The sequence below is a fragment of the Atractosteus spatula genome (genome assembly GCF_055471065.1).
Source record: "Atractosteus spatula isolate fAtrSpa1 chromosome 10 unlocalized genomic scaffold, fAtrSpa1.hap1 SUPER_10_unloc_8, whole genome shotgun sequence".
Classification (NCBI taxonomy): Eukaryota; Metazoa; Chordata; class Actinopteri; order Semionotiformes; family Lepisosteidae; genus Atractosteus; species Atractosteus spatula.
The window spans coordinates 874,150-901,598 of record NW_028296628.1 but is presented as its reverse complement, the minus strand read 5'-3'; the positions used below and the strand labels follow the sequence as shown (position 1 = coordinate 901,598).

At 38.7% G+C, this 27,449-nt stretch overlaps 4 non-coding genes across 4 annotated transcripts; 3 read left to right on the top strand and 1 right to left on the bottom strand.

Moving 5' to 3' along the window:
- The first annotated feature begins 6,345 nt into the window (after positions 1–6,345).
- trnaa-cgc (transfer RNA alanine (anticodon CGC)) lies at positions 6,346–6,417 on the top strand. The gene has a single exon. It is a non-coding gene; the product is annotated as a tRNA-Ala (tRNA).
- A 4,188-nt stretch (positions 6,418–10,605) lies between these two features.
- Positions 10,606–10,679, top strand: trnan-guu (transfer RNA asparagine (anticodon GUU)). The gene has a single exon. It is a non-coding gene; the product is annotated as a tRNA-Asn (tRNA).
- A 7,139-nt stretch (positions 10,680–17,818) lies between these two features.
- On the top strand, positions 17,819–17,929 carry trnal-caa (transfer RNA leucine (anticodon CAA)). Its single transcript has 2 exons — positions 17,819–17,856; positions 17,884–17,929. It is a non-coding gene; the product is annotated as a tRNA-Leu (tRNA).
- Positions 17,930–21,701: 3,772 nt separating this feature from the next.
- trnat-agu (transfer RNA threonine (anticodon AGU)) lies at positions 21,702–21,775 on the bottom strand. Its single transcript has one exon. It is a non-coding gene; the product is annotated as a tRNA-Thr (tRNA).
- Between the last annotated feature and the right edge of the window lie 5,674 nt (positions 21,776–27,449).

The following is a 27,449-nucleotide window of genomic DNA, read 5'->3' as shown; positions in this document are numbered from 1 at the left end:
CTAGTAAATAAAGCCAATGATTTATTTTAGATATGTATTCTTAAAATATACAAATATTCACACATGAAAAATATGTAGTTCAAATTATAGATTATATACAATATTGTAATCAACAAATGTCTAATCATCATAAAAAACACAACTAGTAAACTTCAGTTACAAATTCTAGTAACATGGCAATATATATATAGTAATGACAAACACAAACTAATTACATGAACGCGCTAATATTTAACTCAAAACCACATTTCGATTCAAATATAAATTTTAAAATTTACAACTTCTTTATTTCCACGAAAATATTATTAATGTAGCACAAACGCTACTTTATAATAAAGACAGAAAGAAACTGTTTGTTTTGTGTCTCATGGTGATCCTCCTCTCGATACTAATGAAATGTTTAATATGATCCCTCGAGAATAAAAAAGGAGTCAATTTCCGACTGGAATGATTGATGCCCCATCAAATATTTTGTAATATCCCTGGAAGTTTATACAGTAGAATCCTGGTTCGTGGCTTAAATTCAAGGTAAACAAGACTAAGGAAACGAGTTGGAAACTTGATGTTGAAGTGGGATTTAAATCACCCGGAACATTTCACTACATTGGGCAGTATGTGCCAGAAAGTAGTAGATGACATTCCTTCGATAGCTCAGTTGGTAGCGCGAGGGACTGTAGAAAAATCAGCGGGGTATCCTTAGGTCGCTGGTTCGATTCGGGCTCGAAGGAAGGTGCTTTTTGTGTACTTTAATCAAAGAGTTAAAAAAGCGAATCTGTTTCAATCAGACATTGATCAATAGCTCAATAAACGACGAAGCAGAGGTTCCTGTTCCGAATTCAGCCCACGTCTTATTGTCTTGTTTTGGCCAAGATCTGATCTTTGAATTAAGGGACTACACTGTCTGCTTTGTAATCCAAAAATACATACCAATGTCAAGTTTTTTTGTAGATATAAAGGTGTTCTCTGTTTTCAAAGGATAGGTACTTAATTGGCATAATGATTTGGTATTGATTTTGTATCGTTGTATTATAAAGTTTGTGCTTTCTGTGTTTTTATCGTATTGTGAACTTATTTTTTAAACAAATGCTAACAAAGGCAAACACGGCACACATCTGTTTATACCAGTGGTGAATTGTACATTTTTATTAAGTACAAGCTACTGTGCCCTTCTGGGAGTATAACAGGTTCGATATAAAGTGGCAAAAATATAAAAGGGGAAAATACCCCACACTGCGTGTAAAGCCCTTGTTGTGACTGTTTTAGATTAAAATGGCGTACTGTGCACGAAATGTTGCAGAAACACAGTCTGATATTTTGATAATTATTATTTTAATAATTTGATCAAATTGAGGCCCAGGATCCAAATCTTCAGTTCTGATTTTTTTGAGTGATATTTTTCCTTCCTTTCGTGGAAGTCACATGATGTGAGCAATTGTTTTTTTTTTACGTTACGATCCAAAGAGCCTCAGACGCACTGTAACCAAACCAGGATGGATTGTGCTGGGAGCCGGACTGAGCTCATTCTCACTCCCTGTGCTAAAAACAGAATTAGCTCTTCCCCGAACATCGTCTACAGCTGCTGGATGGTGCTTTGCGTCTTACTGCTCCGGCAATTACTTTGACGAAAGACAGCTCAATTGTGCACTTTTAACCTTCTCGCAGCTACGGGCGAGACTGACGCTCGCGATATGAAGGCACCCGCTGGTACACCTTCTCTAACTTTCACAATCGCGACAGACTTCGCTTTTTTAAAAAAAAAAAGTAGATATAGCCCTGAAAAAAACATAAGCTTTATCAGTTTTTACATTAATCTATTTTGAATCAAAGTTTGATATTTTTTTTCATTTTTTATTGCATTTTACATCATAATAATAATATTAATCATCATCATCAACACTTATATAGCGCTGTTCTGGATACTCCACTCAATGCGCTTTACAGGTAATGGGGACTCCCCTCCACCACCACCATTCTCTTGAATGATCACAGAGAGTCAAGACCTCGGTTTTACGTCTCAGCCGAAGGACGGCACCTGTTTACAGTTTAGTGTCCCCGTTCTTGTACTGGGGTATTAGGACCCGCATGGACCACAGGGTGTACCCCCAGCGACAGGAACCAGACGTGTGTTGGGCTCGGCTGCGAGCAGGACAATGACGTCACGGGGACAAAGTAGAGGAATTCAAAACGGTTCTGTAAAAGACCAGTGTCAGCTGTTGGTTTGCAGTCTGGACTCTAAAAAGTATAGTATGTAGGATGTGACAAATTTATGATTTCTTGGAATAAAACGGTTTTTATTTGCATTCAAAATGAAGCGGAATTTTAGCGCGACACACAAACCCTTTGTCTTTTTTAGAGAGTGATTTTTAAACAGACATAAATGTAGAAAACGTGTTTTTTTAGCACTACAATAGCAGGGTCAGCGGCGTAATGAATAACGCTTCAGGCCTCGCATCAGAAAATTATAGGTTCGACTGCCGTCTGACTCCTTGCGTTTATACCACTTACATTCTTTAATATAAATGAACTGCACCTGAAAGCTATAGAAAACACCTTGGGTAAGTTGTCTGCAGCCTCATGCGAATTTCGACAAATTACCCAAAACACTGTATTGTCTGGAGATCAGCTCCAGCTCTGAACTCATTTGCAATGAAAAACCATGTGTAACAAAACTGGAGAACAGCTGAACTTGTGCTCAGTTCGGTGATGAGGATTAAGAACTGTCGTTGTTGTAATTAGCACGAACTGCACAGGCTCTGAATCAGACCATGTCAATTAGTCTGATCAGTGTAGGACACGTTAATGTAGAATTATTAATAGGTTTGTTAGTTAGTTCAGGTGTACCCACCTGAACTAATGTAGAATTATTACTTGGTCTGTCTCTTGTTTGTATATAAATGAATGTCTCTGACAACTTAATGTTAGTTTTACGATGTAGTTCAGGCGTTGACATATGCACGAGTATACGAAATGGCTCACTCCTGATTCATCTCACGTTCTATAGGAGACTGGCGATTCCTCCTGTTTCTTGTACAACCATATCAGAACAAAAGCCCGTGTCACCGAGCTAAGATTCAAGATTGACTCGCATCTTTATCCCTTTTTTGTTCGTGATCATTATTTTCTTTAGTTATGATCAATATTGAACTTTTTTTAAATGAAGTGACAATAATCAAATATGCAGGCAGATTTTTGAAAAGTATTCAGAATTGTCAGGGTGCCCCTTTGGAACAGTCGTCAGAAAATGTGAGAAAATGAAAGTTATGTAAGCTCTCACACAAAGCATTGAAGATTGGAATCTGAGTGTAAAAAAGCTACCCGTCTCCCAATGATAGGCAGGGATACACACCATGACTCGAATAGACTCAGCGAACTTTAACGCCTATGATATTACGAGTGCTTTGCACGTGTCGAACTTCAAGAAGGAACTACTACAATAGTTGTGGACATAATTCAATACCACCGGCAAAGTCCAATGCCGGCAACGTCTGAGAAAATAATATTCACTCATGGAATTTGGTCTTTGAATGGCTGGCGAGAAAATTCATTTATACTCCTGTTGCACCCTCAGCTGAAACATGTTAAAATAACAATGCAGATTTGTTGGAGAACCTGACAAGAATTATTGGGTTAGCACTGTATGTTATTTGGTGTCTTTACTTTATTTTATTTATATATTTTAATATAAATGTTAACATACATGCTGTATAATCTATTGTCATTTTAAAATATGTTAGCTGAGGATGCGAGGGGGGGTATTATACCTTGTGAAACATTCAAGGAACTGTAAAAATGGCTGGTATTTGAATAAAATTGGCGATCACAAGAAAACCACAATTTATGTGGTATTATCATCAATATCCTTCAAAATCTACGTTCAAATGAAGGATTTGAAGAAACTATGAAAAAAGCAATAGTAGTAGCAGAGGATTTTGAATTTTGCTTTTCAAGTCAGTAGATCACCATAGAGTTGCGCCCCTACAAACAGCACAAAGGATGAATCCCACCTCCTTCGTTATTGCTGTTTGTGCCGGTGAAAGTAGCGTTTGTGCTATTGAAAGTATCTCGGAAGATGAAGGTGCAGTCACTTCCATATATCATGATATCATTAGATCCGACGACAAGAGCTGAAGCCCCCGGCATTTTCCAAGCCAGCAATGTGAGGAAGATGGGTGTGGAGGAAGGTAGTGTGGCCGAGCAGTCTAAGTTGCTGGATTTTAGGCTTCAGTTTCTCTGGGGGTGTGGGTTTGAATCCCACGGCTGCAAAATGTTAATGTTTTAAGACCTGCAATACGATCAGTAAAAGCACCTTTTGTTAGGCTGCGGGAGGTGTTTAGAGATAGACTTTCTAAAATACAGGCTTAACATCAAGGCAGAAAAAATATTTTGTTTTCTTAACATAAATTCTCTTTGGCATGTTCAGCTTTATGTAGGGAACAACATCTGCCGAGATCACTTTTGAGGCAGTGCACATGATAGTGTACCGGCAAGTACATTTAATATTGGCTGTGGTGGTGAGCTGCTTTTGTCTGTGAAACTTTTAATTCTTCACGCCAAATCATTGGCAGGGGTAAAGCTTATTAAATCTTTGAACATAGCGCTCCATCGGAAATACTTTGTTCATGGTCAAAAGATTTCAGAGGATTAACTTCATGAATTCACATAGCATAACTTACAGGAAAGATTTAAAAGGGGAATTGATTTTGCTTCCTGATGTTGTTCCTGTGGTTTCTTTGGATACAAAGGTGAATGTTCTTTGACGTTCTGCTAGAGTATCCACTGGGTGGGCTTTATCAATCAGCTCGGATAGGTCATCAGTGCTCCGTCTCTGGAAAATAATCAGCACTGTCGTTTTTTCCTGTGCTGTCTTTTAAAACATATAAGATCACGAGTTTACAGATTTCTCCAAATAACAACTATACATTTTAACCCAGCGCTTAGCATTCCTTCAATCCAATAGTTTTACTCTGGGTAAAAAGCAGCGCAATATACAAAGAGATGATATTCAAATATTTCAACGTTCTTATTGGATTACCTGTATGGAGATATCGCTCAGAATTCCTAATATGATTTTGAGTTCAGTTTTGCTTTACTACTTTCAGAGTCTTTTATTGACCTTGCTGAAGCAGAGAGAAGTGACATAATCACAAATGCAACCTACCTGTGCTGCTACCTGTTTCTGGTTAATAATGATTATTGCGAGGAAAAAAAAAACAGCTCCTTGCATTAAGAGCAAGAGCAACCAACGCGCTCGCTTGTTGAGTTGGGTTTTTTCCGTGGTGCTCTTCCTCAGATGCAAAGTTATTTGGCGAGCAAGGACCTCTGAGAAGGAGCCTGAATCCGTCAAAAACTCAGAAATTCTAATATCGCACTACCGTCTTGTGTACAGAGACCTGCTTCTTCCTTTTTGAGTGTTTTGGTGTTTAAGAGCATGCTTCCTACCTCGAATGTTAGTTTCAGGAGATGTGTTACCGGATCACAGATCATCTTAAAAAGAATGGGGGATGCACTGGCTCAGTTATTTGAAGGAACCTATACCACCAACGCACTTCTGAGAAGCACCTGCACATTTTCGCAATCCTCTCTCTCACCTACAAAGTTATGAAGACACAGACGACCAACAAAAACTGATTTGATTCACTCAAGGCTTCACTCTTCTGTTGTGATGTCGTTTTAATTAGTGTTAGCTGTGATGAGGTGTTGTTTCTGCCTCTTAAAGTTTAAGAGTCTGCTCCTTTCTTCCTGGTATAGAAATAACATGTTCCATCTTTGTTTACAAACACCACTGTAAATTATTTGTCCATCTCTAAAGCCTGCGTGTATTGACAAGGCAATTCAAAAGCACATATTAAATAAGAACACGATCCTTCTTGTTACCATTCACGTGGTTGGAGCGTTGTTTCGCCCTTTAACGTTCTTCTACAATATTTACAGACAGGGCTTTATCACTGGAGTTGTGTGCATCGGTCCATGAACATCAATTGTACTGCTGTTTTTCTATGCGTAATTTAATCGCAAGCACTTAAAAGATGCAAAAAGGTTTCAAGGAAAACATAATTGAAAGACAATCGAGTAAGGAGGTAGAAAAACGCACCCCCCCCCCCCCCCCGTTGAAGAATCAACCACCGTCGCCCATGTGACTGGATATAAAAATAAATTATTCATTTTGCCCAGTCTCTGGAAGCTTCGATGCGATTATTTTCCCTTCCTTATTTCTTCATTCCCATTAATTTACTTTGTAGTAGAAGAAACGCGAAAGTGGGAAACTGCAGGCATTCTTCGTGAAGGGTGGATTGTGTTCAGTAAACATATGAACATCTTTACGTCAGTTCCACCATCGGTAGGCTAGGGGATGTAGCTCAGTGGTAGAGCGCATGCTTCGCATGTATGAGGTCCCGGGTTCAATCCCCGGCATTTCCAGGTGTCTTATATTACTGTGCTCACATCGCAATCTTCTGGTGAGTGAGAACTCTTTGCTCGTGTTCATAGAGAGCCAGGTTTACACAATTAATTTCAGTCACACACGAAGTGCTACAGTGTTGCTCTGCTGTTTTAAATGTACCTCCAAAGCATTTCGTTCTGTTAACTACCAAATGATTTGAACTAATTTAACGTCATATTCAGAAAATCCAGAGAAGGTCATCAGACTTTTAGTGGCTGTTGAAGAAAACACCTGTTGAATCTCACCAGGGATTTCTTGAGAGATCATTCAGCGAGCGAGTCCTCCCTCTGGACTCCAAACATTTTTAGTTAAACTGTTATTCACATATTCTAACGAAGAGAAACGTTAGTGTCTTCCGGTGTGTGAGCCCATTTCTCAAAAAAAAGTTATATAAATTTAATTGTTCTACTTTTTAGGCTTGCATAGTCTTATTAATATTTCAGTTAAATTTTAACTGTAGTTTTTTTCTGTAGTAACATCAGTTGATATTAATATTAGTCCTGATTTATATGTTTTTGTCATGGTTGATCTTAAGTAATTTTGTAATTAGTTTCAGTTTTGAAAAATCGCGCAGAGAAGCTACCAAAACTGGTAATGTTCATATAATGTGTAATGCAATAGCAGCATTTTGGGTTGAAAACAAAAAGTATATCTTGGTATGAATCCTAACACATCATAGACAGTGTTCTAGGACTTCTCGCTTCAGATAAAGTTGTCAATACATCATCGATGTCTACTCAATCAATATCAGCAGTGTTATCGCTACCGAGCGGTAATATACTGTAGATCCTGGCAATACTTCGTGAAATCATTGTAAGAAAATCCAAAATACTACGGAAGGAATCAAATTTATACGTTTCTTTGGATCGAGAATATGATCATTATGAGACTCAAAACATGCCTGTCTTTTCTTTTTTCGAGGACAAATGGATTATTGAGGTGTAAAGATGGGTTCAAAACCAAAATCACCTGCTATCGCTGCTGTTTCTCCAAATCCTTCAACTGATCATCGATATCGAGGAATAATATATAGTTTCTTCAAATCCTTCAACTAATCATCGACATAGAGAAATAATATTATACAACTTGTGGTTTTCTGTTAATTGCCAATTTGACTGTAATTACATCTTCGTTTACAGATGTCTTGCATGTATCACATGGTATAATAGTCGTCGTGCGTCCTCAGTTAAAATGTTTTAAAAAGTACGACAAAAGTACAACATTTATGGTTACATCCATATTAAAATGAAGGTAAATATACCAAGATATTAAAATACAATTATACAGTTCTAACTTAATAATGCCTGTGAAGTTTTCCAACAAATCCGAACTGTAATTTTGAAATATTATAGCTGAGAATGAAAAGAGAGTACAAAGATCAAATTCAATGAGTGAAAATGCACCAGTAGTTCTCTAAACTGAGTTTCTTCCCTGAAATGACTCGCTAGCGAAGCACCAAGCAGCCTTGAACGGATCGCGGAAATCAAGTATACAGTACAGATGGATTCAGAGTGTGCTTTCCAACTTTTGTGCAACATTTTCCTTTGATAGGGCAGAGTTGTTTTCACAATCTGGGTTAAATAAAAAGGAGTGACGACAGTGTTAAACAGCTTTCCTTCTTGGGGAACAACGGTTGTGTTCCATATTTCTAATTATTTTGGTTTCAAGATCGCAATTTAGTGTGAAACATAAACGCCAGCTGGATAAGCTTTATTAATTTCCCTCACGGGATCAATAAAGTATCTATCTATAAATCTCTTACACGTCATTTACAATGGCCTTTCAACTAATAGCCCGTGCGGGGATCAAACTCTAGCTGTTCGTACAGTACGAGTTGCGTAAGGCTCTGTTACGCGCAGATGAGAAACTAACCTCTGCTTCTTCATTATACACACAGTGAGCTATATACGCGGGCTTACTGCCTCCTACGGGCTCTGTATTTGATTGCGGTACAAGACCGGCCGTTGAGTTAAAGTGAGACGGGTGTGTACATTAAAAGGCTCATAGCGTCCCTGGGAGGGCTCAACCCACCACCCTTTTGGTTAACAACCGAACCACAAAGACTCATGTACAGCTAACACTTCTCGGTCTCGGTGAAAGTGATACACTCCGTAAAATTTCCAGAGATTCATTTATTTTTAAATGAAAATCACCAACAGCGGCCGAGATCTACTGGAGTTTTTTCATTCTATACTGCGATTTCTGGAGGGTACCCTGTGGAAATACGAGTTTTGACGAGAAGGGATGGACATATAAGGTCAAAAGGCTTGGGGAATTGAACTTTAAGGTGAAGACTGCGGGTTCAGTAGCAGCAGAACCTGATCAGTATCAGTTGACTCCGATATACTTTGAAAATGAACTTGGGGATTTAGAGTCAGACGTGCTACCGTTGCACCATGGGGTACTTAATTGAAAAAAATAGGAAAAAAAATCAGTGTTCCTGGATCTGTAATTGAGAACAACACCTGCACAAGAGCTGCGCAGGAAGAATAAAATGTGGTCTGGGAAGAAGAGACTCTCTTCGGAAGAGCGGCGCTCTTAACGGATTTTTTTTTGTCTCCTTTGGGGAATTCAAAGGGGCTGAGAGATGTGAACTCGTGGCGCAACGGTAGCGCGTCTGATTCCAGATCAGAAAGCTGCGTGTCAGCTATTGGTTTTTCAGGTTCTGCTGGTCCTGAACACGGAATTCAGACCATGCAGTTGAGTTCTATCTGTACACCACATAGATAATCTAAACAAAATAGAGCAGTACAGGACACGCAGTGTGGAGCTCACACAGCGAATAGCCTTGAACACAAGAGAAAAGGCACCGTTCACATCTGCTAAACATCACGTCCAACTTTAGAGACAGCTGCATCAGAGAATGGAATCCCGGAAGTTTCAGATAACTTCTTTTAATTCAGGTTCAATCAAACCTGAAAGTTAATGAGTTTCCGGACACTTTTGTTTTATTAAAAAAGTGTCTGAAGCCTGAAAATGTAATTTGAAAAAAAAAACGCTATTGTACATTTGCAGGTGCTTTTTGTAACGATTTGCTATTTCATGCTGGAAAACAAAGGAAACAGACCCAACGTTTGCTTTCAGGTGCGGTTCATTACATAATAGACATCTATTACTGAGGAGCTTGAATATAATTTACACGAGCCAGGTAGAAGTCGAACCTACAATCTTATGATCCGAAATCAGACGCGTTATTTATTAAACCGCTGACATTTCACATAACCTGAATTCCCCCATAGTGTGCTCAGCGCCGCTACTAGTAATGCACCGCTCCGTCTAAAATTTCAAAGTGAAAAACATGTGTTTTCTGATTTTTATGAGTTTTAAAATATAATCTCTTTAAATATGACAAGGGTTTTATGTTTCGCACTGAAATTCCGATTGATTGAGAATTCAGAGAAAGACTGTTTTCTTCCACAACACCATATAATTATCACATCCACCAGACTCTCCAACCTCTCCAGACCTTGCTGGGTGAGCAATTGCTCCGATAAATTAGGTCACGTATCATGTTAAATCATTTCTTCTCAACACATTTCCTGGTGCACGTTTTCTCTATGAAAAAAAGTACATTTTTCCCTTGCACGATTTTTCGTTTTTATCAAAGCGTACAGAAAGAAAAAAGAAGAAGAAATAGTGTCGCAAAAGAACTCTGTCGCCCTTGGGAGATGTCAAACGCATTGGACATGAAAAATGCCAGATTAAAGCCAGTTCTCTTCGTTTCTCAGTGTCGGGGCTGCTATGTAAAAGAGGCAATTTGCTCTGAGAGCAGGTTCAGCGCTTACTAAACGCAGATGTCTCAGAGCGGTGTGTCCAAGTGGCTGTAAAAGGTGATGGTTGTCCTGTCACCGTAGCTTAGTTGGTTAAAGCGCCTCTTTATGAAACAAAAAAAACGAAATTCAAATCCCAGCCGTGTCTTTCTTCCTTTCTTGTAGTACAGAACGTACCATTTTGGGCACTCACAAAGGGCTTGTTTTCGTTAAATGCATGTGTTCATTTCCTTTCTGGAAAACTTATTTTTGATGAAATTCACACAGCTTGCGGAAAATGAAATCCAATTCTTGGTTATCAGTGCAGAAGAAATATTACCGGCTGGCAAAATAAACGGTTAGAGATTTTTTTTTTTAACCGGGAATTTGTGATTCGAGAGAAAAACATACATGTCAGTCTCTGTGGCGCAATCGGTTAGCGCGTTCGGCTGTTAACCGAAAGGTTGGTGGTTCGATTCCACCCAGGGACGAGTTTCTTTGGCGATGTAAATATTGTCTTCGGTCGATTGGATTTCTCAGCGAAACCATAGCCATTTTAATATTTGCAACAAATGCGAGTGTTTAACACGTGTCAGGATCACCAGGAAATGTCCAATAATGCCCACCATCGTAACTCCCCAGAAAACCATATTCACCCAAGAAAAATGATCGTCGAATCGTCATTTATACTCCAGTTGAATCCTCTGCTGAAATATATTAAAAATACAATGCAGGTTTGTTTGAGAACTTGACAAGCATTGTTACGATAGCACTGTGCAGTTGGATTTTGATATTTTGACATATTTACCTTAAATTTAAACATAAATACTATACAGTCTATTGTAATTTTAAAATATGTCAGCTGAGGATGCAAAGGGTTGAAAGGGAAAGGTCAGAGGGTATAGTAACAACAAGGTTAGGATTTGTGGAGGTGGTAGGGGTGTTGATGGTTTCTCTCTGTAGAGGATGATTGAGTTTTTTATCCTTCTCTGAAGTGAGAAACTGGAAGAGTTGGGAGTTGAGAGATCTGATGAGGTTAGATATAAAAGGAAGTTGATGTGGAGCTGTTAGCAGTAAAAATTACTTAATGTCTTTGATGTTGTCATCAAAGATAAACTGTAGTCAGCAAAGATAAAAAGAAAATTATCTTTGCTTACTGCCCTGTCTTTCTCACACCTGAAGAAGGCTCCACAGCCGAAACGTTGTGATTCTTTTCTTCTCTTTTCAGCAGGAATAGTCCTTTACTTGTTCCTTTGCAGCCTACGCTTGCTGACACAGCTACTCACCTGATATTTAACATTCCTATAATCACAAATATGAATACCACTGTGGGTATTTTTTCCATGATTATTTATTCTGTCATTGAAGCATATTTTATATCATACCGAAGTGTCATAATCACTGAAAATTTTTTTTTTTTCATTTAGAAAATAAGAAAATGATAAATCACTATGAATTGCATTTAGCCTGTTCTGATCTAGATATTCTATATACTTTAACATGCCATGTTCACAACGTCACAACTCATTTGTGTTGTAATAACAAATGTACATACTGTTGGTGACATTGAGATTTTTTGGTAATGAGGAAGGAGGGACATGCAATGTTCACAGGATCAAATTTAAAAAACAATACAGTAAAATTTATTGTACTTCGGGATTATGAGAGCCTGTTACATTGTGTCTCACACCTCAGTGTCAGAATTTTGAGACGTTTTTATAACCAGGGGGAAAACACTTTAACCAAATCAGCCAAGGTGCTGTCAGAGTATTAACATCATGTCTGCGTCGGTGATTACAGCTGACTATCGCTGGAGGACAGTTCACTGTGAACAAGTCAACCTCAACTGTTCTATGCTGCATTCTACCCTAGTGGTAAATATTGGTTTCCGTGCGTGTAATATTCCTTTTTTTGTCAAATATTTTCAAGCACAAAGTTTGCTGTTGAAAATAAGCCTTGTGGTTCTCAATGTTGTGATCCTTTTCCCCCAGTGTCACCCAAATTGATACATTGTGCTTTGGCAATTCTTCAGGCTATATTGTTTAGAGGAGCTCAGTTGAATTAGTTTGCGTAGATAAAGTATTTCTTTTCCCTTTAATCCTTTAAAACATATTACATTTTCAATACATTGTATCTTTCTTCCTACTAATTGTAGCGGCAATGCTTGTTAATAAGACAGAATTAAGTGTTGCTGTGCTTTCCCAAATAAGGCCCCATCTCTCTCTTCATCTCTGTGGTGCAGCCACAGAGAAGCTATTCATGCAGGCTGATTTAAAGATGTTTTCTTTTGATAAGGGACAGCTCCCAAATGGGGATGCATTTAGCTAAGCCTGGCTATCATGATCAATGGTCATCCATTGGCGCCTATCTGTCTAGGGAGTGCCAGATGGACATCTGGACTGCATTCCTAAGTGTCAGGAGTAAGTGACTCACATCTCACCTTGATTAACCAATCAGGGACTGGTAGGGCCGAGTAACCTACGTGGAATTCTGATGCCCATGGAACTTTCAGCCAATGAATGAGCTGAAGTTCCTCCAGGTAAAAACAGGCAACACAGAGCTCCCAGAAGGAGAATTTCTAAGGAGAATTCCAGGGGTGCGAGACTATTCTAAAGAATTCCAGGGAAGGACGGCCCAGGAGCAGAAAGGCTCCCAAGGGCAGGACATTCTCGCAGCGCGCCTCCTGACCATCCTGATACATTTTCAATACATTGTACTGAATCATTCTTCCTACTAATTGTCATCATTTTTTTTCTGGCTTGATCTTGTAATCAGAGATATCAGAATATTCCTTAAAAACTAGTAAAAGAAGAGGGACAGATTCGTGCACACTAAAAAATATGAAAGGGAAGCAGGACACAGTAACCACCAAACATCTTATAGATTATGAATGTGCCTGAATTTTTTCAGTGATTTAGAGGGTTCTGCCATTTTAGATGTTATGCTGTTCCTGTGTGATGTATCAAATGTGTTATTTAAATCTCCAGTCATTACTATATCAGTCTTAAGGCCTTGCAGTATAGATTGCAATTCATCCAAAAATGCCAAGTTTCCCACTGGTGATACACACAAGGAAATTCATGTACATTCCCCCCCCAAATCAACAAATTTAAAATCAAATACCTCCCTCCTCATCTGCAGGTGGAGAGATTAATGTCAGAAGAAATACAGGTTTAAAAGTCAGGAGCATTGATAGTCCTATTTTAAAATTATGCTTAAATGCTCACAATATATTTAAAACGTTCTGTAAAATGCAAAAATAATTAAAAAATATTAAAATAAGGTTAAAAGAAATGATACACAGTTATAAAGCTCAGGAATGATCACTTTGAAGTTACAATCCACTTACAATATGCCAAAAATGGCAAGAATATGTAAAACAAGTGTATAAAATTAAAAAAAGTTTAAAATAAATACTTAATACTTTTAAAATTCAGGAATGTGATTGGTCAGATGCTTACGATGAGTGTTGCTGGTGTTTCGTGTGATTTAGCGAATTGAAACAAAATATTCAATTTAAAAACGGCAAGAGCTCGTATGAAAAAAAAGTTCGTAATGTAAGTATCTTTGTTGTAAGAACTGCGCCATAACTAGTGACTGGTTTATATTCAGTTATGTGCATTGGGAACAAAAGGGAAACTTACATGGATTTTATTAGGTTTTAGGAATCAGAAAATGTATTTTTACACGTTTATGCCTAAGAGCAGAAATAACTTCCTGCTTTCAGCGCTTTTATTGTTTCTGCTTGTAACCTCGAACAGAAAAACCCAGTACTGACTCACAGAAACGCCCCGGAGTTTCGGTGTTTCTGGGATTTAAGAGGGATGTATGAAGACAGTAAAGGGGAGTTTTTTTTCCCCCGCTGTAGAGTATGAAGGCGGTGTGACGAGTCTGGAGGGAGGAGACGCACATTCCGCATGGAGAGCGCAGAGCAATGAGTTTCACCTGCAACTCGCCGAGTCCTGTCCTATATAACCGCTGAGCCCGGGTACCCAAAGTCTCCAGCCAGTGTTGGAGATGTACAATTTCAATAGTTGTTTTTTTAAGCAGGAGCCGGGATTTTTTCGCTGCTATTATTATTATTATTATTTTATTATTGGAGTTAGTGGTTACTGTGCTAGACTGGCGCGAATAGCGCTTCTATTCATTTTCTCTGCTCAAATACTCTGCTGGGCAAAGCTTAAATTAAAACCTTTTTCTGAAACATTGAGTGTGAGGGGTAACAGGTGGAGTTTAAAGCCAAATAAAGGGCTGTTTTGGATGAAAGCAGTAGATTGGGTCGAGCTCGTTACTGACCTCACTCACGCAAACTCCATACGAGGTGTTCGGGGCTACGATAAAGAGAACAGTACCTCCTTGTGATGTATCAAGAATACACATAATAATGAAGCCCATTTCCGCCAGGGAGTGAGAAAAAACCGCGCTATGGTATCTCATATTTGCGATTTCGAAATTATCCCCATATATTTCTGTCCTTTTGTTATTGTAACGGGTTCTAGGGTTTCTGTCCTTGTCGCTCCCGCCCTAGTTCATGCCTCACTGTATAGGCTCGAACCCAGGTCTTGCCAACTAAGCTAAAGACCTTCAAGTAAAAAAGGAATTGTACCAGAACTCGTTTTGGATAGGTTTGTGAAATTTGAGTTAGATACCTAACTCACCAGAGCTGTTTTTATAACAAAATATGGGAACTGGAAGAAAAGCAATAGGGCACTGATGGAGTTTATAGACTGTGATGCAAATACAGGAATAACTAAGAGAGGAGGGACTAGTTCAGGAGCACAACCAGCTCTCCCCTGCCCAATCTCACAGCAGGGTCTGTTGTACCCCAACATGAAATTCAGAATCTTGGAGCTCAGCTTTTGATCACTCAGCTGAGAGATGAGCCCTGGGCGTATGGGGCAAATACGGGAGACGCGTTACTCGAGGGAGAGTTTTTATCCCTAAGGGATGACTTGTTTTACAACAGCAGACAATATAATGAAACAAAACCTCTGTTCTGCTGCTTCAGGCTGGTTCCACTGGGAACAAGTGGGGCTAGGAGCTCGTGAACAGCAATTGGCCCAGTGGGCAAAAGATGTAGAATATACTTCTATTAAACACATACCTTAGACATATAAATGTGGTCAGCACAAAGCAGACAGAGCAGTCCCTGAATTCAAAGAACAGATTTGTTAAAATCCCTTGTACCACTTTAGATTGATCTCGGTTAGAACAAGACCATCAGACGTGAGGGGAATTCGGAACAGGAGCCTCTGCTTCGTCGTTTATTGAGCTTCTGATCAACGTCTGAGTGAAAATTATTTATTGTCTTTGATTAAAGTACACAAAAGGGACCTTCCTACGAGCCGGAGTCAAACCAGCGACCTAAGGATTCAACGCTGTTTCCACAACAGTCCTCCGCTTTATCAACTGAGCTATCGAAGGGATGACAGGAGTTGTTTCTTTACACATACTGCCCAATGTAGTGTCATGTTCCGGGTGATTTAAATCCCAGTTTAACATCAAGTTTCCAACTCGTTTCCTTAGTCTTGTTTACCTTGAATTTAAGACACGAACCAGGATTCTACTGTATAAACGTCCAGGAATATTACACAATGTTTGATGGGGCATCAATCACTCCAGGCGGAAATTGACTTATTTTTTTTCTAGAGGGATCATATTAAACCTTTCATTTGGATCGAGAAGAGGATCACCATGAGACACAAAACATACCTGTCTTTTTTCTTAAAATCGAAGAATTCTTGAATTTAAGACTACAACGAACTCAGCCTGCAGCTCCTTAATTAACCTGTTCTTAACTTCAAGGAACTCAATCCTGAGCCCTCTAGAGGTTACTGAAATAGAGGACTGATTGAAATGAAGAAATTCAGAAGCAGACTAAGCGGAACACTGGATCACATTAGAATATTACCCTTTATAGTGGGAATAAAACTGTCACGACATAATGAATTTACGCATCAGTTGCTTGGAATATCATTGTAATATTTAATTTGCTTTCCTGTCACACCACTTTTATTAATTATGAAGTTTATCAATACACGTTTATTTAAAACAATGTCATTTATTATTAATACAGTTTCATTCCGTCTTTATTAGAAGCTGTATCACAGATAATGCATATAAAGCCTTCAGTATGCGATTGTGAGTTCAGTTATCCCAGGGAGTGAAGAGAACTGAAATTAAGTAAAATGACATTTAAATAGAGTGTAAGTCTTAAAAGTTACCTCTCACTTCAAAATATTTACAAGACTCTACCAGGAGTGGGGTTTGAACCCACATGGACATTTGTCCATTAAGTCTTAAATCCAGCGCCTTAACCACTTGGCCATCCTGGTCAACAGCGACTTTATCTCCGTTGTTTAACATTTCAATATGATTCAACTATTTAAAAAAAATAAACCAGGGCCCTGTCACAGAAACGTACCCCGTTCTGCCGCGCAACAAACGGGTACTTAGCACAGTACTAAAGAGGAGCTGTGTTTACTGTCAGCAGACATTTCCTCATTTCGAAAGACGTTTTCGCCTTCTCTCAGCTTTTTAAAGACGGTCATAAACGATCAAGAAGTAATTAATTTCAGTTTGAAGTCTGTTTCTTTTGTCTCCGCTTTTGATGAAGAAAAGCCGTGCGTGGGAGATCCCCTCTCTGAAGAAGTTTGCCGTCACCCTGCAAGAGAGAAGATCCATCATTCACCGAGGCAACCGCTGAGACAATTAACATTAAACACGTGAAATGCGAGATGCTTTCTACTTAGGGATTTTTTCGTTTCTACTTTGTCAGAAGTAGGACTTAAACAAAGGTCTCCAGGAAAAGCTGCAACCTAAACGCAACACCTTAGACCACCAACCATCCAACCTGTGTCTCTTATATGGAATTATATTTTATTTCTTTCTACTTGTTGAAAATAAAAAAGTGAAATCATGTAATGAGGGAAATGTCTTTTTTCATGGGAAAAACTAGTACGAGCAAATGTAAAGTTAGAGCAGCGCTCAATAAAAACGATCAGAAACCGAAAGCGCTTCTTATGCGGATCAGTATATTCCGATGCCGGTGGTTCTGCAGAATAAGAAAAGCCGATCTCAAAGCAGTGGGTTGCCATTACGGCTACTCTGGCTGCAGCTGTTTTAAGATCTACTCAGCGGCACAGAAAGTTGTAGGAGGTCAGACTGGTTTGCGCTGTCTGAAAAACAGTATGCGAATTTAAGCTTATTTAAATAAGATTATTTACAATATAATACATGCTCCAAAAGCGTTAATCCTGCAGTGGCTGCTATTTGAAACGCCTTCATAAATGACGTGTAATAGAGATTTATGCAGCTGGCTTCTATGCTTCACAGTATGTTGCAATCAGGAAAATAAACCTATAAGAAATGTACAATACAAGGTCTGTTCCCAAACGTGAAAGCTGTATTACACTGATGTCGGTCTTTTTGAAATAATCCAGATTGTAAAAACGACTGCGCCCTAGCAGATCAAAATATTACAAGAAGGCTGTAAAGCACACTCTGAATCGATCCGAATATTTAATTTCCCGGTCCGTTTAGGCTACAACAGGCAATTTTACGTTTATCCAGCAAAGCATTTCTCAGTTTAGTGAACTACTGGTGCTTTTAAGAGATCTGAACGTAGTTCGTCAGGATGGCCGAGCGGTCTAAGGCGCCAGACTCAAGGGCTCCTGTCTTTCCATTGCTTGGGTGTTCTAGTCTCTGAATAGAGGCGTGGGTTCAAATCCCACTCCTGACAAATAATACCTTTTCTCTGTCCTGCATTTTCCCTTCTTGTTGCGCTCGCTGACAATGACAGGAAGAGGAAAACGGATAAACCGGTTTGCGGGCACATGATGGGCAGGGAAATGCTTCGTGAACACTTCAATGTGATTAGCAGAAAGTCAAATAGGCTTCGATTCTCCCTTACGTTCGGGCTGCCTGTAATCGAGTAAAGATTTACTGCAAAGTATGTATTCCAATGTGAAAGACCGAAATATAAAGCCAGAAGAAGATTTATTAAAACATATCTGTTTTCCTTGTGGTTTATCCTTTATTTAATTAAATGTGGCATTGTGAAATCAACCTGTAGCCCTACCGAATTTAGTCACTCTCCCAGTGACAGCGGCAGGAGCAGAGAGATTATATCAGAGCTCGAACAGAGAGTTCGGAAATCGAGGGAAATTGATTTACAGAACATTTTATTAAACTTTCCTATCTGCTCGGCCTTACTGAAGTATTTTAGCTTTTTTTTTGTCTATTTCTATACTTTACAGTTGTAAACTTAAACTTGTCCGTTTAGCCAGAGAAGAGAGATATAAGCGCTATACCCCACGGTAACCTCCGATTCCAATAACCTTGACTAAAGCAGGAAGATCAGTTTCTGCTCGAGACAGCAGTTTTCTGAACTGTAAATCTCCAACAGTAGCTGGAGACGGTGTGTGTCCGGGTTCAGCAGCTATACAATTCACGTGTCCTCCCTCCTTTATTACCTTCATACACTCCTCTTAAACCACAGCAAACTCCCGGAATATTTCGGTGAACAGGTAGTGGGTCTTTCTTTCCGAGATCACAGGCAGAAAAAATAAACACGCTGAAATAAATTTCCTAAAATCCAAAGAAATACAGGTACGATTCTGATGTATCTCAATAGTTTTGGCACGAATTTGCAATGCTAATCTATTGGGCTCTGCACGCGTGGGCTCGAATCCCACTCCCGTCGGTTTGAGCCTTTGTGTTCTGTTTCTAAATTGGGTTGGCGGTCTTTTGCTACTTTAGGAGAGCAGCAATATTTCTAGCGTTGGCTGAACATGGCTTAGTAGCTGACAGACAATAGTCTCTTAATATTTCGGCTAAATTTATGTTTTGTACTGCTTTCACCTGATATTAATAGTAGTCCTGATAAACGGTTTTGGGACATGGCGCATCTTGAAAAATGTTCTTGTGAATTTCAGTTTGAAAAAAATGCACGCACCAGAAACCGGAACTGGTCGTGTTTACATAATACGCAATGCAATAGCAAAGATTGGATTTGAAAATAAATCTTGCTACGAGTCCTTAGTTGTTACAAGAGGCGTTTTAGCACTTTTAGCTCATAAATCCATCTTCCATTTGTACTCCATCAATATTAGCAATGTTATCTTTACCTAGCACTAAATGTAGCTCTAAATAAATGCAAATTTTAAAATACATTTAAAAATAAATGCTATTCCATATATTGTAACTTTGTGGTATTTAGAATTTTTATCTGAGGATGCAGGGGAAAGTATTATACAACTGTGAAAGAGGCTCGGATTTTAATACAATTTCGATCAAAAGAAAACCAAAATCCGTAAGATTGAATTTGACCTTCAGTTGAAATATTTGAAGAAACTCTCAAAGAAGCAACTGCAGTAGTGGAGAGATTTGATCCGATGTTCCGATGTTTGCAGTTCAATAATCCATTCGTCCTCGAAAGAAGCAAAGGCAAGTATGTTTTGAGTGTCACCATGATCCTCTTCTCAATTCAAAAGAAAGTTTTTATGTGATCCTGTTCCCACTAGAAAAAGAGTCGATTTCTGCCTGCACCGATGTCCCTTCAAATGTTTTATAAGAACTATGGACGTTTATAGAGTAGAAGCCTGGTCCATTTCTTCTACTAAACGAGACTATGGGAGTGAGTATTTTGATATCGAACTGGGATTTAAATAAAGAGGAACACTACACTGCATTGGGCTACGCGTGTGACAAAACATTTACTTTCCGACCTCTCGATAGCTCAGTTGCTAGCTCTTAAGACTGTAGACAACAACAGCAGGCGTTTCTTATGTCCCTGGTTTGAATCCAGTTCAAATGATGGTGTTTTCTTGTTCCTTAATCAAAAAGTGAAAATTTCGAATTTGTCTTTCACTTTGATGTTCACCCGAAACCTCAGTATACAAAGAAGTAGAGGCTCCTGTTCTGATTAATCCTCAAGTCTGATTGTTTTGCTTAGACCTTTAAAATGTACACTGTTGACTGTTTGCGCTTCCTAACACAATTAAAAACCCGCCGACAAGTTACCGATCGGGAGTTTAGTTCAGTGATAGCGCGCACTTAAGACTCTCTGTTTTCTATCGCCGGCATCTTTGTATTCTTTTTAAACGCGATATCTTTTATTCTTCGTGTGTGAATTTCAGGGAGACTCATAAACCCTTTGTCTGTTTTAAAGATACATTATTTTAAACCAGACATAATGAAAGACGGAGTAATTAGACACACGTACAAAACACATGAATCTAATTGAGAAAATGTTGACCGTGGCGATGTACAGTATTACTAGCTGCTCTGAACTCAATGTGGTGCTGTATGGGAATGCGATGCAAACGCCAGTGGCACAATGGATAACGTGTCTGATTACGGATAAGAAGACTTTAGGTTTCTACTCCTTCCCGGTTCGTGAAGAAGCTTTTAAACCACGCTACTCAACACTGACATCGTAGTGTGTGCGGTCCTACACAACCTTACTATCAACTAGATATGTCTTCTGTTCCATCCCGATTCTTTCCGCACATTCCTGCTATTTCACCACCGTTATTGTAGGATAACAGCCACAGACACGAGAAGATACACTATTCCGAACAAATGTCTTGAAAAATCACGTTGAAAAGGGTGACAATACGTTTTTTTTTTGTTTCTTTAACGTAACCTTACTTTTGCCTGTAAAGTTCACATTTTTTTCTGTAGCCGCAAATCCCCAATATTTCTGCTGTCTCCCGAGAAACACAAGCGTGAAGTCAAATCATATTAAATAACACAACACATCTATTAATTTAACACCCAGATGTGACAGAACACATGTAAGACTTACACACAGCCTTTAATGTGCGATAGTGAATTTGCAGGTATCCTGGGGAGGGAAGAGAACTGATATTAAGGAAATACATATTTAAAGGGGATGCAAGTCTTAAATGTGTTTTGTCACATCTGGGTGTTAACTGAACAGTTTTTTTAGCATTATTTATTGTGTTTTGACTCTATACTTGTGTTTCTCAGGAGACAGCAGAAATATTGATGTTTACATTTATATTCACATTCCCGGTGATATTGACTTAGGTACTCAACTATTTACTTGTAGTTTGACTCGTGTCAAAAGTTGAAAATCTCTGCAAACATCAAGATGGCTAAGGACGTGGAAAGAAACTCAATCACATTTAGAGAAGGTAATGTTTAGATCGGATTAATTCGAAGTGTGTCTCTGGGTGCGTTTGATCTACTAACGTTGTGTTTAACTGAAGGACACCCTGACTGAGTGTGCCATAGAAACTGACACACGTCGTATTTTTTCTACATTCACAGATTTTTGGCTAAAGTAAAAAAAAAAATCGTTGTCATTTTCTTGCCTGCTGGCAGTAATTCTTTTGCACTGATAAGAAAGATGAGCAATTTATCTTTCGCAATGTGTGGATTTCTTGAAAAACAAGTCGTGCCAAAAACGAAATGAACATTTCATTTAAACATAATGCTGAAGAATATTGTCTGTAACAATAAACGGTGCGCGAAGACAGGATGACAGGCACCGCTGGGATTTGAACCCAGGATCTCCTGTTTACTAGACAGGCGCTTTAACCAACTAAGCCACGACGCCGGCAGCATTCGCCTCTTTTACTTCCACTTGGACACACCGCTCTGAGACACCTGCGTTCAGTAAGCGCTGAGTCGGCTGGCTGAGCACGTTGCCTCCTTTACATTCAATAGGAGCCCCGACACTAAGAGAAAGGTACAGAAATGGCTTTTATCGGGCACTTTTCATGTCCAATGCGCTTGACATCTCCCACGGGCGGCAGAGTTCATTTACGACACTTTTCCTTTCTTTATTCTTTCTGTACTCTTTGATGAAAAAAAACGAGCAATCATGTAAGGGACAATGTATTTTTTCATAGAGAAAACGTGCACCAGGAAATGTTGTGTTTAGAAGAAGTGAGTTAACATGAAAAGTGACCTAATTTACCGGAGCAAATGCTCACCTAGCAAGAGCTGCTTTGCTACAAGAGAGAAGTAGAGTAAAGACGTGATCATTTCACACCGTTGTGGAACAAAACGCTTTTTTTGTCAAGACAGAAAACCAGGCTGCTCCAGGTGAGGCTTAAACTTTCAACCTCGGCATAACTCCACTGATTGTCATTTTACTGTACATGGCCTGAACCAGGAAGAAGATTGGAAGTCAAGACGTTATGGTGTTGTTTTAATACTTTCCTGCTCTTTTAATATTCAGGTTTAATCTTTTATTTGGGAGTACTTTCAATTGATATTAATCCTAGTCCCAATGAACGATTCTGGGCCATGGTGCATCTTAAATAATGTTCTTATAGATTTCAGTTCCGAAAACAACTCAGTAGCAGGCTATGCAGAACAAGTGAACACATTTCGAACTGTTGTGAATGCAGTGGAAATAATTTAGTCACTAAATAACAAGCTTATGCACCACTCGCTTGAAAATTGTTATATTTAACAAAAATTGCTTTCCAGACACCACAACTATTCACAATAATTTTATCAATACATGTCTTAATGAAAAGTGTAATTTTTTAATAATTAACTTTAATGTCCATCTTTATTAGTAGATGTATTACATGTACAGCCTTTAATATGTGATAGTGAATTTTCAGGTATCCTGGGGAGGGAAGAAAACTGAAATGAAGGAAATACATATTTAAAGGGGTGTGTTCTGTCATATCTGGGCGTTTGAATAGATTTGTTGTATAAGTTATTGTGATTTCACTCTATACTTGTGTTTCTCAGGAGAAAGTCGTTACATTGGGGGTTTGAGGGTATAGAAAATATGTTGTGCTGTACAGGTAAATGTAAGGATATGTTGAAAAAAATGTATTGTCACCTTTGTGAACGTCATTATTAGATATCTGTTGATCGTTTAGCGACCTAGGCCTCCCTCTGGACTCTGCACTGAGTTGAAAGCTACAGTAGCTCCTCACTGCTTGTCCTGTATTGTTACCTGTGCTCTCGTCTGCATTATCGATGTGCAGCACAGCACCAAGAACACCATAAACTTTGTGACGGAAAGTGCTTAAGAGCATAAAAAATATTGAACATTTTAAACATTCATAGAACAACTTGAAAACTGAGGGACAAAAGACCATCTATTTTGCAGGTTCACAGTAGTTGCAAGAAAACCAGTCGCCTGACTAGTGACCTAGAGATAAAAAGTTCGATATTCTACTGACTGGGCTATTCCTGTCTACTCAGTTTCTCTCTGAAACAACGTTTTTCAAGAAATTTGCAAAATTTGAAATACAATACTTGCTTAAAAGTGCAGATTATTTTTTACGCAAAACTGCAAATGGAGAAAACAGACTCTTTGGAGTCTCTGTGGTACAATTGCTTAGTGCGGCCAGGTTGGGACTAAAATTATAGTAAGGTGATGGTTCAAGTGCATCCAGGCACACCTTTCTCACTGTTCCAATGTGAACATCTATGGAAAAAATGGCATAAAATATTTAACAGATTATTGACCTAATTGATACCGATGTCTTACCACTTGGCCACCACGCCTGCAGTTCCACTTACTTTCCCATCAAGGCTAGCATGTTTTTTAAAATACAAAAAAGTTCCATCTTTGAGCACAAATTGCCATGGTAGGAGGAATAAAACAAATATGACTGTTCAAATGAATTCTATTGAAACTGATTTAATCGCGCAGAATCTACAACAACAAAACCATGATTCTTAACAAGGAGATACTGGGCAGCAGTGGGATTCCAGCTCACGCCCTCGAAGAGATGGAGCTTTAATCCAGCTCCTTAGAGCGCTCGACCAGGGTTACGCTTGATAGCAGCTTTTCAGCACTTGTAGTCTGACTTTGTGGTGTTATGCTCCATGGAAGAGACTGCACCTCCTTTTTTCTAGATGCTTTCTCTCACTTGGTGAAATATTCACTTCTTTGGCCCTCTGAATATAGTTCTTCTGTTAAGCAAGCTTCAGACTCTGCTTATAGCGCCCGTGTAGAGATTTTATTTTTACAGGAAGACGCATTCCGAAACGTATCTCTGTAGTTTTAGAAAAGCTTTGAACAGCGCACAAACAGTATTCTAATTTCAACACGGCAGATCTGTGCAGCAATCGTACTCGATTTGACTGTGATTCTGAAATACTTCTAGCAAACATATTCAGGTTTCCTTGAACCTTTAATAAAAAAAAAAATACTTTGCGATGTTCCGCAGATGTGCAGTGTGCCTTTCCTCTTGTCGTATTCAAGAGTACTCACTGCGGGAGCTCCTCACTGCGTGTCCTTTACTCTACTGTGATTTCTTTTAATTTATCTACGTGGAGTGTGGTGAGAAGATCACCTTGAACATTTTTGGTTTGTGAAAGGAAACACTAAAGAAAATACAAGTGATGAACATTTAAAATAACCACAGTACAGCTAGCAGAGGGAAAGATAAAAGATGATTTAGAATGACATTCACAATAGATTGAAGAAAAGCACAACCGCTCAAACAGGGACTTGAACCCTGGACCCTCAGATTAAAAGTCTGATGCTCTACCAACTGAGCTATCCAGGCCCCACAAGAAAAGCAATACTGTCGGGATTCTTGCAAGTCACGTCTCTTCTTGTTCCGAAGCGCAGTCGTACCTGACCCGTCTGGAATGACCGCTGACGGACTTTATCCAGAAGTGACGGCGCCACTCCCAGTAGAATGAGAGAGAAATACAGTACGACACGAGGAGTCAAGGGACTCCCACAATTCATCTTTCCTCACATTACTGATTTTTTCACAAAGAATTTGACCTTTTCACAATCAGATTTTTTCACATTTAATAAGATCCTTTAATCAACAACATTTAAGAAAGAAAACAAATGGAACATTTTTTGGAACAATAATAAAAAAAAAACCTTCAATGTCTTGGTTGTATACGTGTGCACACCCTTTATAAAGGGGGTAGCAACTGTGCTGAAATTTAACCAGTCACATTCCAGATCATGTACAAAGGTTATTTGCCTTTGCCAGACATCAATTGTATTGATTCGTATTAGTCCTATTTAATATCAGCTGATCACATACAGACGCAGCCATTCAAAGTGCGTGTTATAGACACGTACTGCAGGTGGCGTCGCGCATTGTGACGCAAGATGACGCGAGGCACCGCAGTACGTGATTGGTTGACCGACAGGGGCACTCGTGGTCCGTTGGTATGTCGTAGAAAGACTTACAGTAAACGTCTTTGCTGTGCCCGTTGTAGATATTGAATTTTACCACTGAAAGGAAATCTTAGTAGCTGAGCATAAAAAGAATAGGAGCATACTGTAACGCGTGTGAAGGCCATAAACGATATTAATTTTGGAACATAAACATACAGTATATGGCTGGTCTTGGTACTTTAAAGAAAAAATACACACCAGTATTTCATTTCTCCCTAAACATTTTAAGCATCGAAGTCTTTAACTAAAGAGATACTGGAGTCAACAGGCATACTTTTAGAATTTGATTAAAAGGGAATATAATTTTGAATCGCGTATATATTTTATGAAAGCAAGATTGCTCAGCTGGACAAAAGTACACAACCTACCTTTATCAGAAATATTTATGCATCAAAGCCTTTACTGAAGATATTACTAATAGTATTGATAATGAATGACTTTGGACAAGCTGTATACTCAAAGTATAATTTCTTTAGCACATTTGTACAAGCACTTGAAATCTGTCCAAGCCATATTTTGTCAGGCATTTTGTTTTACTTCAACGGGCATAAAAACTCCCTTGCTTTTAACAGGGCATTTCATAATTTCTAACTACGAAAATGATTTAAAATGTGACACTTATCATTCAACTAGAGCTCAAAATATCACAAGGATCCTCAAGAGCACAGCAAAGACTGTATTAAAAGATACTTGTATGAGATACATGAGAATCCAGGCTTTTTTTATCAACGCTTTCTTTTCCGTATACCAGATTTTATGGAACCACTTCAGAAGGGTGTCAGCCAGTCAGATTCCAGGAATCGGTACTTAAAAGAAAAATACACACCGGTATTCCATTTCTCCTTAAACATTTCAAGCATCGAAGTATTTAACTAGCATGTGAAATAGCGTGTGAAAAAGTGGTAGTTTTAAGCTTTTCTGCTAATATAATATGGAATCGCGTATCTAAAGAATTTAATAACGATATGATTATATTCGTGTACTGCGACAGGGCTATGTAGGGCTGTTTCGCCTCCCTATCATGCGAGTTGTGTTGTAGCCTACTGGTCTACGTGCCTGATTAGCAATTTTCAGATTGTGTGTTCAATTCCAGCTGGTGCTGGACTTTTCTTTTAACAAACATTTCTTCGAAAAAATAGAATAGCGATATTATGGACAATCAATTGACTTTTATATTTCAAAATATCGCAACATGATCAATTCTAAGTCATTTTTGATAACAATGAATAGTCACCTTCTTCCCTTCTGCGGGAAACGGTCCCTGCTTCTGCTTCCTGCTTCTATTGTGTGTGTGTGTGTAATAGAGTAAATTTGTATAGAGAAATGGAGGCTGGACAGTATGCGATACAATATAAACATTTATATTGATTTAAATCGTGTTTTGATTTAAATCGCAAACGCGTGTTTAATTATATGTGTTTTTTTAATCATAATCAGGCTAATGCAACATAAATTGATACAGTATCTCTGTCTTATTTTTAGTAAATAAAGTGCATTTTTGCACACTATATGTGCAAACGTTTTATGATATGTCGCTGTTGTGAATGTCTGTGGACATGTGCTGGCTGGACAGGAGGTTCCACTGTACACAGAGATCTTAGAAGACAAAGATCAGACCTGGGCGCCGACAGTCAATCTGGACAAGACCAGTTATGGTTTTCCAGAAAAAAAGCCAGACCCCAGGGAAACAGCTACAAATTCACACTTAACAACACATTAACACCTAACAACGGGAGCAGGGACGAATTAGGCCAGTACCCACTATTGTTAAACATACAGAAAAGGATATTAAAGTATTGAATATTAGTATTGGCTTTAGTATTAGCCATACAGAACATTAAAGTGCCCCTTTTCCATTCAGCGGGTGCCTGAGCCGCTGTGTCCTATCTTCTGACAGTCGCCGTTGTGAACAAACATTTCTTTGGAAAAATGAGACGTTTCCCTTTGTCAGAGATATAAATATATAATATATAAATAAATTAAATTTAACTAACATTTGAAATAGCATGTGAAAAAGTGGTAGTTTAAGCTTTTCTGCTAATATAATATGGAATCGCGTATCTAAAGAATTTAATAACGATATGATTATATTCGTGTACTGCGA